Source organism: Clytia hemisphaerica, unplaced genomic scaffold (genome assembly GCF_902728285.1).
Source record: "Clytia hemisphaerica strain Z4C2 unplaced genomic scaffold, Clytia hemisphaerica genome assembly, whole genome shotgun sequence".
Taxonomy (NCBI): domain Eukaryota; kingdom Metazoa; phylum Cnidaria; class Hydrozoa; order Leptothecata; family Clytiidae; genus Clytia; species Clytia hemisphaerica.
This window is the reverse complement of record NW_027103595.1, coordinates 1,911,787-1,924,987: the sequence shown is the minus strand read 5'-3', so window position 1 is coordinate 1,924,987 and position 13,201 is coordinate 1,911,787.

The window sequence follows — 13,201 nt, the reverse complement described above, 5'->3', positions numbered from 1 at the left end:
ATCAAACTCCTCACTAAGAGAGAACAGATCATAGATTCGAATTGAACGCGTAATTACTAATAGCAATTAACATTACATAACGCGTCGATGTCTCTTCACTCCCATGAAATGTGACTCAAAATTAAAGTGATGAGCACGAAAACAAAATCAAGAATTGGAAAATTTGACACCCAGAGGAATCGAACTCGGAAACCCATGCTTCTGAGACAAACGCTCTAACCATTTGAGCTAACCATGCTTGGGAGAGACTGAGGGAAAGCTTGAAGTTATGAGAAAGAAAAAGGAAAGAAAGAAACGAGAAGAAAATTAGTTCCCGCTTTGATGTTATTATCGAAACAAAAGGATCATTCACGCCGACATTCCTTTTCACACGTCAGCAATCTAGTTTTTATAAATATAAAAACTAGATTGTAAGGTTGATTCTAAAAAAGAATAGTCGTTTCTTTAGACCACTACGTTACAAGTGAAATGATAAAAAAAAATGTCTGTGTCTTTATTACCCCATCACTATTTTTTCACAACAGTAAAAATACAAATATCAGATTAGCAAGAAAAGTATTAAACATCGACAACAAAATGATAATTTAGTGAATTGGGCCATTCCAGAAAAAAAAAATTACCCCCTAATGGATGACATCAATTTTTGAAATAAATTTTGGCACGGAATTCCAGGCAAACTTTAAAGAGAAAGTATCGGAATTCCATGAATTTTACTTAATTTTGCATTAAAGTATTGGAATTCCATGATTTTTTTAGGTTACAGTAACGGAATTCCACTGTTTTGATATGTATTTTGTAAATTTGTTATGGAAATTCCGGACTTTCTTGAAAGCAATTTGCTACTTTGCTACGGAAATTCCATGTCGTCCATTGGGGGGTAACGAATAAAAACTGGAATGGCCCATTGTGTTCTTTTTATCTTTCACTTGTCCAAACCCTAAGAAATGATTGGGTCAGCCATTTTCACAGAATTTCGAATATAACAATAATCTATTCACTATCTAATGGTCTATCTAGCTAAATTTCAGCCTTCTATCATTTTTTATCCTTAAGCTAACGAGCTAAAACCCAATCTGAATACAACCACTCAGAAAAATTCCGTTTAGGGGTTCGTTTTAAAAGGATATTAAAAACCCAATATGTTTCCAATCCCAAAAATATTTGCTCTCCGCCACAGGAACCCAAGTTGTCGTTTTCGCATAAAGGACCCTGTCGACGCACCAGACTTAACGAACACAGGACACGCGAAAGTCCGGTGTAAAATGAGAATTTTTTTTACCACCAGACAATCTCTACACCGGACTTAAGGAAGTCGGATGTCCGGTGTTGGAGAAGGATATTTTTTTCCACCAGACAATCAAAACACCGAACATGACCAGTCTGGTGCGTCCGGTGTTTCTTAATTTTTTGTTTCGTAAATGTCCGGCGTTCAAAATTCCCTGTATGCAACACCGGACTGACACCGGACTTATTGCGTCCGGTGTAGCAAAAGGATCACCGGACAGTCCGGTGCGCCGGCAGGGTCCTTCGCATAATTAGAATTTGGTGGGAGCACATTGCGACAAGGAGCGGTGAAATTTTGCACAGACACCCTACAGAATAAACTCTACCTTTATTCCAATAGTTCCAATCCAAAAAACATCCTCGGTAACGAGGTATATCGATTGTATTGAGTGGGAGGATCTGGTGTTTAATAGAGGGGCCTCTGGATGTCGTCTGAACGGAAGCCTATCATATATATACAGTATACCCATTGCATTGATTGGAAAGTTGGAAATTCTTAAAAAAAGAACTACCTTCTTACCCTTCCTACTCAAAGAAGCAGGCTTGGCATGTACTAATATGGCCGCCATAACAGGAAGGCTTGATGTATAAAGAAGGGGGCTATCTATATGCTATGTTTGTTACCATACCATCCAAGTACTTCATTAACTGTTAAAAGGAACGTCATTTCAACACCCAACAATGAACAATATTGCTGATTCAACTACTACAGCTGTTTTTATTCTAATTAAGAACTCCTCCATAACTCAATCCTTTGCTTTGTGCTTCATGTCAGTGCCATTTTAGTCTGGCAGGCCTGGCGGGTTGGCCATTCTTGCGAGGTTTTACTCTAACCTTTTTAAAACTTTGGACCTTAGTGGGGCTTGAACTCACAAACAAAGAAACTACATAACCACTTGTACAACGCTCTAACCACTCGGCCACAACATCTGGCCGGCATGCTGTCGGATTTTTTAAAATTATTGCCCCCGCAGGAGCGTAGCGACGAGGAGGCTCTCATAGTTTCACGCATAGATATTGGACTGGAATCTCAAAATTTTGCGAATTGTTTTGTTGTTGTTGTTGTTGTTGTCGCGTAAGCATTTCCGTAGTTAGTCTCTTCCGTAAATATTCGGTTTTTTTCCGGGACGGTAGTATATATTTTCATATTACGTTATATAGTATTATCATTATTACATATTACAATTTTAGCTTTGATTTAGCTTTGAAAAGCTGAAGCGAGTGTTATAAATGCAAATCAAAACAGTGTATATGATATAACACGAATTACAATATTACTTGTGCAAATCAAAACAAGCAAAATGGCAGACTGGTGGTTATGATGATGATGAGCTGATTCATTGACTAGAAAAAGTGTTTTGTATGTCAAATTTTGTTTCTTGTCTTTGAAACTGAATACTAACTACTGTAATTTAGTGAGACGTTCACTTCAGCAATGATTTCAATTCTTTTTCCAGAATCTTTAAAGAAATTTGCTTAAGTTTTCAAATGTACATTTGATATTTTTGTTCAAACTCTAATTTATTTTTGTCTATCATTTTATTGATAACTACCTTTATTGTTTATAGGGCTTCTTGAGCTTTAAATACCATCATATGGTTATTCGAGAAAGTCCTTCTTAACTTAGTAAAACAACCGCCAAAATACAAAAAAGATGAATGTACATATCCAAACGTTGGTTGACTTTTTCTTTTGGTCTTCAAAATAATTTACCTCACTTAGAGTGTTTTTACGTCTTTTCAGTGCGGTAAATCTTTTTGAAAAACCTGAAAAAAGTTTGCTTACTCGTTAAACTTTACATGCGCACGTTAAACTTTTTCATGCAGTTGTGATAGCCTAAATAACTTACGCTCCAGTGGTTTGGTGAAATAGCTCCAAATTCTGGCTTTCTAACTTAGGAGAGACCTTCCCGAAGGCATTTAAACGGTGGTTAGACTAGGTACACAGACAGTCATACAGAAACACCATAAAGGGAATGTATATCGCTAGCTATAAACTCAAAAAGTCTAGCTTCCTGAAGGCACGTCTCTTCATTGTAAGCGCTGCGATCAGCTTGGAGAAAAGATTGCATCATGAAAAAGGACTATGCACTTGAAAAGAAATTTAGGCGCATTTAACTTTTCTCGACTGTACGTCTGAATAAACCACAATGGCATTCCTTTACTTTTCTTTTGACAAAAAACATAGAAGATTTTGCTTGAGAAGTGCAATCACAGCGTACGCTAGTGGAGCCCGGGCCTTAACTAGGATAAGTGAGTTTCTATTTCACCCAACTTAAGATGGCGCAGAACTTTTTGATAAATTTTATACGCAGTATCCTCTTGACTATTGTTTATTAGGCAAAGTAGCAATAGAGAATTGTTGAAATATAGCAGCCAATGAAAAAAACAAGCTATTTCTGACTGGTTACCTTGTTGATTTATTCACCACTATGTATTTTGCCTACAATCTAAGATGTCTGCGACATTACCAGAAAAGGTCTATTTAGTGAATAATAATCATGACATATATCGTTATAAGAAAGAAACCAGGAGAAAAAACAAACAAACAGGAGATGTGAAAATCAGTAAGATAATGATACCATAACTTTTTAAATATATTTTTGAGAGGCTTTTCCAGCTTTTCCTTAAATTTTATTAAGTTATCAAGCTGCATGAATTCTTCAAGTATGTATTTTTTTATAATGGAATATAATTTTTTTTTTCAAGCAAACGCCTCAATGAATCAATAATTCCTGATTATTTTTTAATGTTTAATATTTAAAGCATTAAAGCTTTATAAGTGCATGACATGATCTTTATGTGGGGGCATTTAGTGAAAGCTATGACTAGTATAATGCTATCTTCCGTGTGCCTAACAACAGCTATATAGCTGCGGATAGGGACACGGAAGGTTAAAAATAATATTCCGTGTGCGTATCCACTTCGTTCTAGACAGTCCAGGCTAACTTCGTTCTGGTTACCCCATATAAACACGATGTGACATGAAAGTGAAGAGACATGATTTGTTGGTTATTGTTTGATTTCTTGACTTGTATATCTCATGGCAAATGGGATAGCAAATGACTTTTCATGTATTGATTGGCTCTACATATGATACCTCTAACTTTGAACACATCCAGAATGTTGAAAAAAGCATTTTAAATGAGATAAGTTTTGATTGTAATTTTCATGGAAATTTTTAAGCGACAGATTTGACTTGGCGTCAGTTTTGTTTGGTTGATAAATCTTTAGCTTCACCATGACCGTGGGATGATTTTCAATAAACTTTTGTTGTCATACACAGACACTCTTACACATGATGACTCCAGCCATGATTGGTATCAGACAGTCAGAATGTTGGAAAAAAAACATTTTACGAGAAATTGTTGATAGAAATTATATTGACTTATTTTTACAATTTTGGTGGTGTGGGTTTTGTTGGTTGATAATGTTTACACCGTGGGATCCTGTTACGGTATATTGATTGTTGTTTGTTGGAATACACCAGTCTCGCCATCTCCACCGTAGAGGCGGTAGGTAAAAATGCTCACTTTAGTACTGTGGCTGGAAGGTTAGAGAAATGTAAACATTGCCATTTTTTTCCTTCCTTTATAGAGAATGTTTTAGATGTTTGAACATGATATTAATGACAATTTTATGTATCTCTCCTGAAAATTTCACAAAAATTCATCAAGAGGAAAAGAAGTTATGATTAAAAGGAGTTCTTTACCTACTGGATGTTTACCTACCATTTTTTTACTGGGGAGAGTGAAGTTTCTTGTGGTTGCCAAAATCAAAACAATAGAAAATTGTTCATACGCGTGCGCAACAGACACCTGTTAAACGGTGTATTGATTATCACAAAAAGAGAACCTTTTTTTGATAAATACTTCATTTTTTTCATGAACCGTGTGGATGGTTGACATCTTTCTCTAGTCTAGTCTTGTAAACCAATGCAGTGTCTGTTTTCAAATCTTGAATTCTCTATACGAGTCTGCTAAATGACGCGCCTTACGCGCCCACGCGCCTACGCACCTAACGCGCCTGACGCGCTTCGAAAATTTGACGCGCCCTTTGATTTCGACGCGCCTTGAAAATTTGACGCGCCCTCGAATTTCGACGCGCCTTGAAAATTTGACGCGCCCTAGAATTTCGACGCGCCTTGAAAATTTGACGTGCCCTATGATTTTGACGCGCCTTGAAAATTTGACGCGCCCTAGAATTTCGACGCGCCTTGAAAATTTGACGCGCCCTATGATTTTGACGCGCCTTGAAAATTTGACGCGCCCTATGATTTCGACGCGCCCTAGAATTTCGACGCGCCTTGAAAATTTGACGCACCCTAAGATTTCGACACGCCTTAGGGTTTTGATGTGCCTTAAGTTTTCGACGGTTTTGACGGACGGAATAATGGGACCGGTCTAATCATACATGGTTGGTATATAAAAGAATGCCGGTGTTAGCAAAATGATCATTTCTTAAGAGATTAGCCTAAAGTCGACCCGTTCCATTTATCGGCTGTACACTTTATGTACGCTTTATTAGTCTATTTCATAGAATTTGTGCATACTACACGTTATTTTTATTTTATTCAATTTACAGGGGAAAATGCACAAATTTGTCCCTTCACAGAAAACCCAACTTTTTGTAATCATCTTTGACTTGGGAATTTTTGACAAGTTTTCCATTGTCGCTGTCTTTGTTAAATGTACATCTCAATTTGGAAAAGAGTGATTTAAAATAATAATTTGATTACTGCAGTGACGTAGAAAAAAATCATGTAATGAAAACACGAATTATGGCTTGGTAATAAAATACTCGGGAAAAAGGTTTGTATCCTCAATCGCTCATAGAACGACACTGGGATAAGAACAACATTCTTTATGAGACATGGAGAAAACTCTGATCTTCAAATTACTGATCTTCATTACTAAGTAACTGAACTTTTTAGGTAGTGTCAAATTATCAGGGCGCGTCAAATTATCAGGGTGCGTCGATTTTTTAGGGCGCGTCGATATTTTAGGGCGTGTCAAATTATCTGGGCGCGTCAAATTTTTAGGGCGAGTCAAATTTTTAGGGCGCGTCAAATTATCAGGGCGCGTCGATATTTTAAGGCGCGTCAAGTTTTTAGGGCGCGTCGATATTTTAAGGCGCGTCAAATTTTTAGGGCGCGTCAAATTACCAGGGCGCGTAGGCGCGTGGGCGCGTAAGGCGCGAAGGCGCGTTAAAAATATGAGGGCGCGTGGGCGCGTAAGGCGCGTCATTTAGCAGACTCTCTCTATACCTACTGAATTTTTAAAATATGCATGATACAGTAATTATGCATGGCTGTATCATTGTTATGCTGGAGTACATAATTTTTCAATATGGCTGCCTCTTTAAAAAAGGTCTACTGTTTACAAGCTATTTAAATGCTTTAAAACTTTGAGCCACATTTTTTTCTTTGTTGCTATTAAAGATAGATTTTTACTTTGTCGTAATGTAAAATTATTGTAAAGTTTTAGTTCATGAGTTTAGTTCATCTGCAGTAGTATTTTTTCAGTAATCCTTAAATCTTGTGAATAAAGTAACATTTAACCAGACTTATTGCCCTCATTATATTCAAATATGTATTTTTTTTAGGACTGGTAAGTACATATTTTTAAACACCAAATCAAAGCAAACAACATGCCAGTTCTTTCTGGACAAATATATATGTATACTTTATTATGTGTGCTTTTTTATATATGTCAATAATGACCTTCATTTTTATAATATTTTAAGCACGAGCAATGGATTCAGAATAATAGAGGTAATGATATTTACAACTCTCCCCTTTTAGAACACATTAATTGACATCTTAACATTATAGTCATCTTGTTAGATGTTCTTGCAATAGTTTATCGTTCAAGCAGTTAGCCACACAAGGAAATCTAGCTTTCAGAAAAAACAACATCAGTCATCTACAGGATGTATTTGCACAACAAGGATGAGAGTTACCTGAATCAAGTTCGCAAGACAATTAAAATTAAAACTTGAAAGTTTGAAACAAAATAAAACGTGCAGCAGCCAAAATCAACAAAATTTGTCATTCAATACACGGGTTTCGAATTAAATCTGGCGCGAGAGAAAAAATCAAGTAAATAAAAGGAGCGATAAGGGGAAATGCCTTATAAAAGGTTGATAGATTTCCTTTCTTCTCTTTTGAAAGCCAGGTTTTCATTCAAAAGATGTTTTTCTATTTTAAATTCAATAAAAGAAATGTGATTAAACGATTGACTTTTTATTTTAATGAATTTTGTTTTCATAATGACCCATAAAGTCTGTCAAAATGGAAAAATGAGCTAAAATTGCTTGATACACGGCCAATTTTCGTTCTGTTTACTTGATATTTTTCGTGCAAATTTACATGGGATCAAAGCTAAAGCTAAGCAAAAATTTAATTCGAAACCCGTGTATTCCCGAGACAGCGCTTCGATTTTTAAGGCCTGCTTTATACGCTAAAGTAAAAATAATTTCGCATATGTAAATGGGTCATTATTTGAGGTCCGGCAAAATTTCCGGGAAACAGCCTATCCGGTGGTGCGCGGATCTAGGTGGGTTCCGCCTCCCCCGTAGATCTTTTTCTTGGGAAATTGATCTTCAAATTAGTTTTCAAGGTTGGCTTGGCTCAAATTTGTTCATCTATGGGCTCAAATTTTAGGCAATTTCTAAAAGTTTTTGAAAATGTTAATTTCATTAAAAAGCGCCAGGTTATTTTTTCATGAATCCCTTTAGAAGTTTTCCGCTGCATTTTTTTGCTTGAGAGTCAAGTGAACGATATAGCGCTTTCGCAGCATTAATCTTTGATACGTATTTTGGCGGGACGCTAGTGTGAGTAACTGTCAAGTTGGAGAATGAATGGGTGTACATATAGGATTTTTTTTCATAGCAGTTATTTGTGGGGCCGGATTTAGGCAGGCATGTCAGATTTAGGACCACTCACGGTAAGTTTTTCTGAAAGGAGAACTCCAAATGAAAGATAAAGAAAGATAAACTTTTTTTTGGGACATTCCCATGCTAAAGAAGCAAAAAAGTGAACAAAACTACATGAAAATCGAAGTTTAACTAAAATTAGCGATTATGATTTTTGAATTTCTCACCCTTTTTCTGATAAGCATATAAAGTTTCAGCCGTCAACTAAATTTTCCTCCATTTCCAGAAACATTTTGTTCATCGATAGTTGCACCTTATTTTTCTCTCGTCGGAAAACAATTTTGAATAGGACCCTGCCAACGCACCGGATTTAACGAACACCGGACACACGAAAGTCCAGTGTAAAATGAGAATTTTTTTTACCACCGGACAATCTCTACACCGGACTTAAGGAAGTCAGATGTCCGGTGTCGGAGAAGGATATTTTTTCCACTGGACAATCAAAACACCGGACATGACCAGTCCGGTGCGTCCGGTGTTTCTTAATTTTTTGTTTCGTAAATGTCTGGCATCCAAAATTCCCTGTATGCAACACCGGACTTATTGTGTCCGGACAAATACACCGGACAGTCCGGTGTGTCGGCAGGGTCCTTTTTGAAAATGTTGCAAAAACGTCTGGCACTTTAGCAGTTTGCCGTCTAGCCCGAGTCCACAGTCTCATATTATATACCACTGGAAAGCTAAGATCGAGACAAGGGCTTTCTTTTAGTATAAAAAACCAGAACGCTTTAGCATACATAGAAAAAAACCCGGGGGGTACTACCCTTGTCGACCGACGGGGGTGCTCCGCTGGGGTTCGAAAAATGGACCCTACGTGGGACTCGAAATATGCGAAAAAAGTGACCCTGAATGGGACTGAAATTGCAAAATTTTCTCAAATTTTCTACTTTTTCCCCAAATTTTCCAAAATTAGGCACCCTACGAGGGACTGATTTTTCTATTTTGGTGTTTTTGCGACCCTACCTGGGACTCGTGGAGGTTAAAAAAGGTACCCTGACCAGCGGAGCATCCCCGTAACCCATCTTGCCCTAGTACCCCCCCCCCCCGGGGAAAAAAAGTTCGAAGGGTTCAAAGTTCACAGAAAAATGAAACATTTGGTTTGACGTCAACGAAAGTTGCCTGACTTCTGGAGTCACTAGCTACGTCTAGGAAACAGATGTTTAAAAAAAGGTCCTCGCTGGATGCTTTCGACTATCCAGTTTTATATTTTTAACAAATCAAATCATAGAATACCAACCCGACTCTGCCTGACTTTGAAAGTGTCAAACCATCGACTTAATAAAATAGATGGACCAAGAACTTCATACAATGGCCCTTAGAAATCTTTTGTTTTTAATTCATTTTGTATTCTTTCATCTTGCCGTCTTTCCGCAGTCCGCGTAAGTCATATTACAAAGAAATTAGACTTTTTACAAGCATCTCTAAATGGTGTAAAATCAATTATATCGAATTTCTACTGACCATAAACATAATTTTCGATTTTTTTTGCTTACTTCAGATCGCATTTTTAATCATCTTTCTCACAAGATATTTTTCAACATTTTTCGACAACACTGTTGCGCTTTTCAGCGCATTTTCTTTAAGAACATAAACATTTTTGAAAGACTCTAACTAAGAAAATAAACGTGCGTTCATGGTGGGTTCTTAAGATAGAAAACACAAACACTATCCAAATACAAATGTTATAATTTTAACAATGTTTACTAACTTTTAAGCTTAAAAGTTTGACTTGAAATTAAGAACATATTCACAAAATTTAGGTCATGTGATCAATATCATTCAATAGCCAATCTTAAAAAAATGCTTTGGCACGCGGAATGACATCTTAATGATGCAAAAAATCATTAAATTTTTTATCATTCTTACGCGGATCATTTCAATAGGATACTGGTCTATCTATTTTATCAAGTCGTTGGTCAAACAAACAGTTTTAACACAGTTTTGAGTTGGAATGTTGCTGAGAAATGCAAATACAGTCACATGATCGTATGATTTCTGTTTTGTGCCTGAAGGTCACTTTGTGTCCTTTCAGCAAAATGCGTGCAGAATCTGAAAGGTACAGTAGGATCGAGCACAAAATTGCCAGCACAAAATAAAATAGGCCCGACTGGACAAGAAAGCATGACACAATTTATTCACTGACCTCAGCAAAAAAGAAAATTCGGAAATGCATTTCCGGGCGGGTGGAGGGGGAGGGATGATGTTGCACGTGCGTGGGAAAGGTGAAGCCCATAAACACCTAGTCTGAATCGCATACCTCTACAAAACCACAGGTAGTATAGGTCTACTTAATGATCTACCAACCGCTTTCCGGTTCGCAAAGGAAATCTTGGCGAGTAATTTCAATTTCAATTTCAATTTCGGTTGCATCAATCACCAAATCAGTTTTACCATGACCAGTAGTAACAAAAGAGGAAGGCATTTGTTCAATCAAAAAACCATGTTCAGGCATCAAATCGATTTCGTTGAACAAAGTGGCTAAAAAAATGAACCAAGAATTTGCAATGCGTCCGACAGTGGCTTCTGAAGTTCTTAAAATAAATGCCATGAAACGATAATCCAAGCCGTGTCTGCTTATTGTTAAAATTGCTAAATACTGTGTTTCATACGAGAAATTCTTCACAGTATGGTTCAAAAGGGACAAATAAGGTTTCACAATGTCCATCAATATGTTAAATTGATCTAAATCTAGACCACATAAATACTTGAAAATTTTACGATCCTCTGCAATCGATTTAAAAGAAAAATAGAGATTCTTGAAAATAAGTAATTGTTGTTGGGTGTACAGCAACTGTCCTTCAGTGTGGAGTAGTTTATTTTGTATATGTAGTACTTCTTCGGATTTTGCTTTTAATTGTTGCTTAAGCTCTTCAATTTCAGAGTTTTTAGACATATCACTTGTGCTGGGAACATCAACAACAGGAACATCGGGTTTTTGTCTTTTTTTCAGGGAATGCTTTACAACTTTTCTTCTGGCTTTATGCACGGTAACGTTTCTCTTGTTGGCATTTGTAGCAGCAATGAGTTTTTTCTTCAATGTTTTCAACGTTAATTTGGATGACGTAGAATCAGGGTTACGTTTCAAGTTTTTAGCTGCTATATTGATTTTCTTGTTGAGCTTTGCAATCTGAGTCTGAGGAACAATGATCTCAGGCAAATGATTGGAATCTTTCCTCACACAATCAATCCAATGTTCACAGCAAATGTGTCCTCTATCCATGTTAGCTCCTCCTGTTTTCAAAAGCGTTGCATACTGTCTTTGAATTTCTTTATTTTTTGGAATTTTGTAAAAGTTGATTTTTTCTTTGTTTTTATCCAATGTGCGAAAGTTGTTGAAACACATGGAGGATACACAATACCAATTCACCATAATATTACCAAAAACTTCTTCAACAGAATAACAGAATACTAATGAACGTTGTTTTTAGCAGCTGATCGACTGAGTGTTTTGCGTATGTTTACGTGGCGGTTAGTCTGGGAGCAGAATTCAATATGTCGAGTTATAGACGACTTTGCTTAACCCAGAAGGTGAATGGGATTGTTATACATCGTTGGAACGGAAATTTTATGCTGATTATGGAAACCCGGGTCTTAAAAAGTCTATCCTGGACAAAATTGCAAACGAGGCTGGAGTTTGCACTCCGTCGTGGTGTTTTTTCGATTTTACCTGTTTTAGAAAATTGCTTACTGTCGCCAAAGTTAAAGGTTTTAGAATTTCATTTTTTATGCAAAATGCTGTCAATAGAATGGGTTAATAGAAAAAAATTCAAAAATGTCGAAAGAATTTTTTTTTGCACTCCATCTTGGAGGATTTTGGCGAAAAATCGATGTTTTTTCTTAAAATTCGTCTAAAACTAGTCTATAAACCACTAAAATTATGTCAAAATAAGTCCAAAAATACTTTCCTGCTAAAAATACTATAAAAGAATAAGAAAATAATAACAAAATAAAGAAAAATCGGCTCAAAACGCTATTTTGCACTCCATCGTTGGTGTTTTTAATGAAAAAACGTGATATTTGGTGTTTTTGAAAAAAATATAACATTTTCTAGCTTTTCCTTTGATTAACGACTGGAAATCCTTTCTTTCTCTTAGAATCATTTTTATCCAACACAAAATGCTAAAATATTCTGAAAAATGACCCTCCTTCGCTGGGGTTTTAAGTCAAAATTCAGTAATTTTAAGTCAAAATTCAATATTTTTACTTAAAATTCATCAAAAACTAGTCTATAAACCACTGAAATTATGTCAAAATAAGTCCAAAAATACTTTCCTGCTAAGAATACTATATAGGATTAAGAAAGTATAACAAAATAAAGAAAAATCGGCTTAAAACGCTATTTTGCACTCCCTCGTTGGTGTTTTTAATGAAAAAACGAGATTTTTGGTGTTTTTGAAAAATATATAACATTTTCTAGCTTTTCCTTTGATCTACGACTGGAAATCCTTTCTTTCTCTTAGAATCATTTTTATCCAACACAAAATGCTAAAATATTCTGAAAAATGACCCTCCTTCGCTGGGGTTTTAAGTCAAAATTCAGTAATTTTAAGTCAAAATTCAATATTTTTACTTAAAATTCATCAAAAACTAGTCTATAAACCACTGAAATTATGTAAAAATAAGTCCAAAAATACTTTCCTGCTAAAAATACTATATAGGATTAAGAAAGTATAACAAAATAAAGAAAAATCGGCTTAAAACGCTATTTTGCACTCCCTCGTTGGTGTTTTTAATGAAAAAACGAGATTTTTGGTGTTTTTGAAAAATATACAACATTTTCTAGCTTTTCCTTTGATCTACGACTGGAAATCCTTTCTTTCTCTTAGAATCACTTTTATCCAACACAAAATGATAAAATATTCTGAAAAATGACCCTCCTTCCCTGGGGTTTTAAGTCAAATTCAGTATTTTGTAAGCCAAAATTCAGTATTTTTACTTAAAATTCGTCAAAAACTAGTCTATAAACCACTGAAATTGTGTCA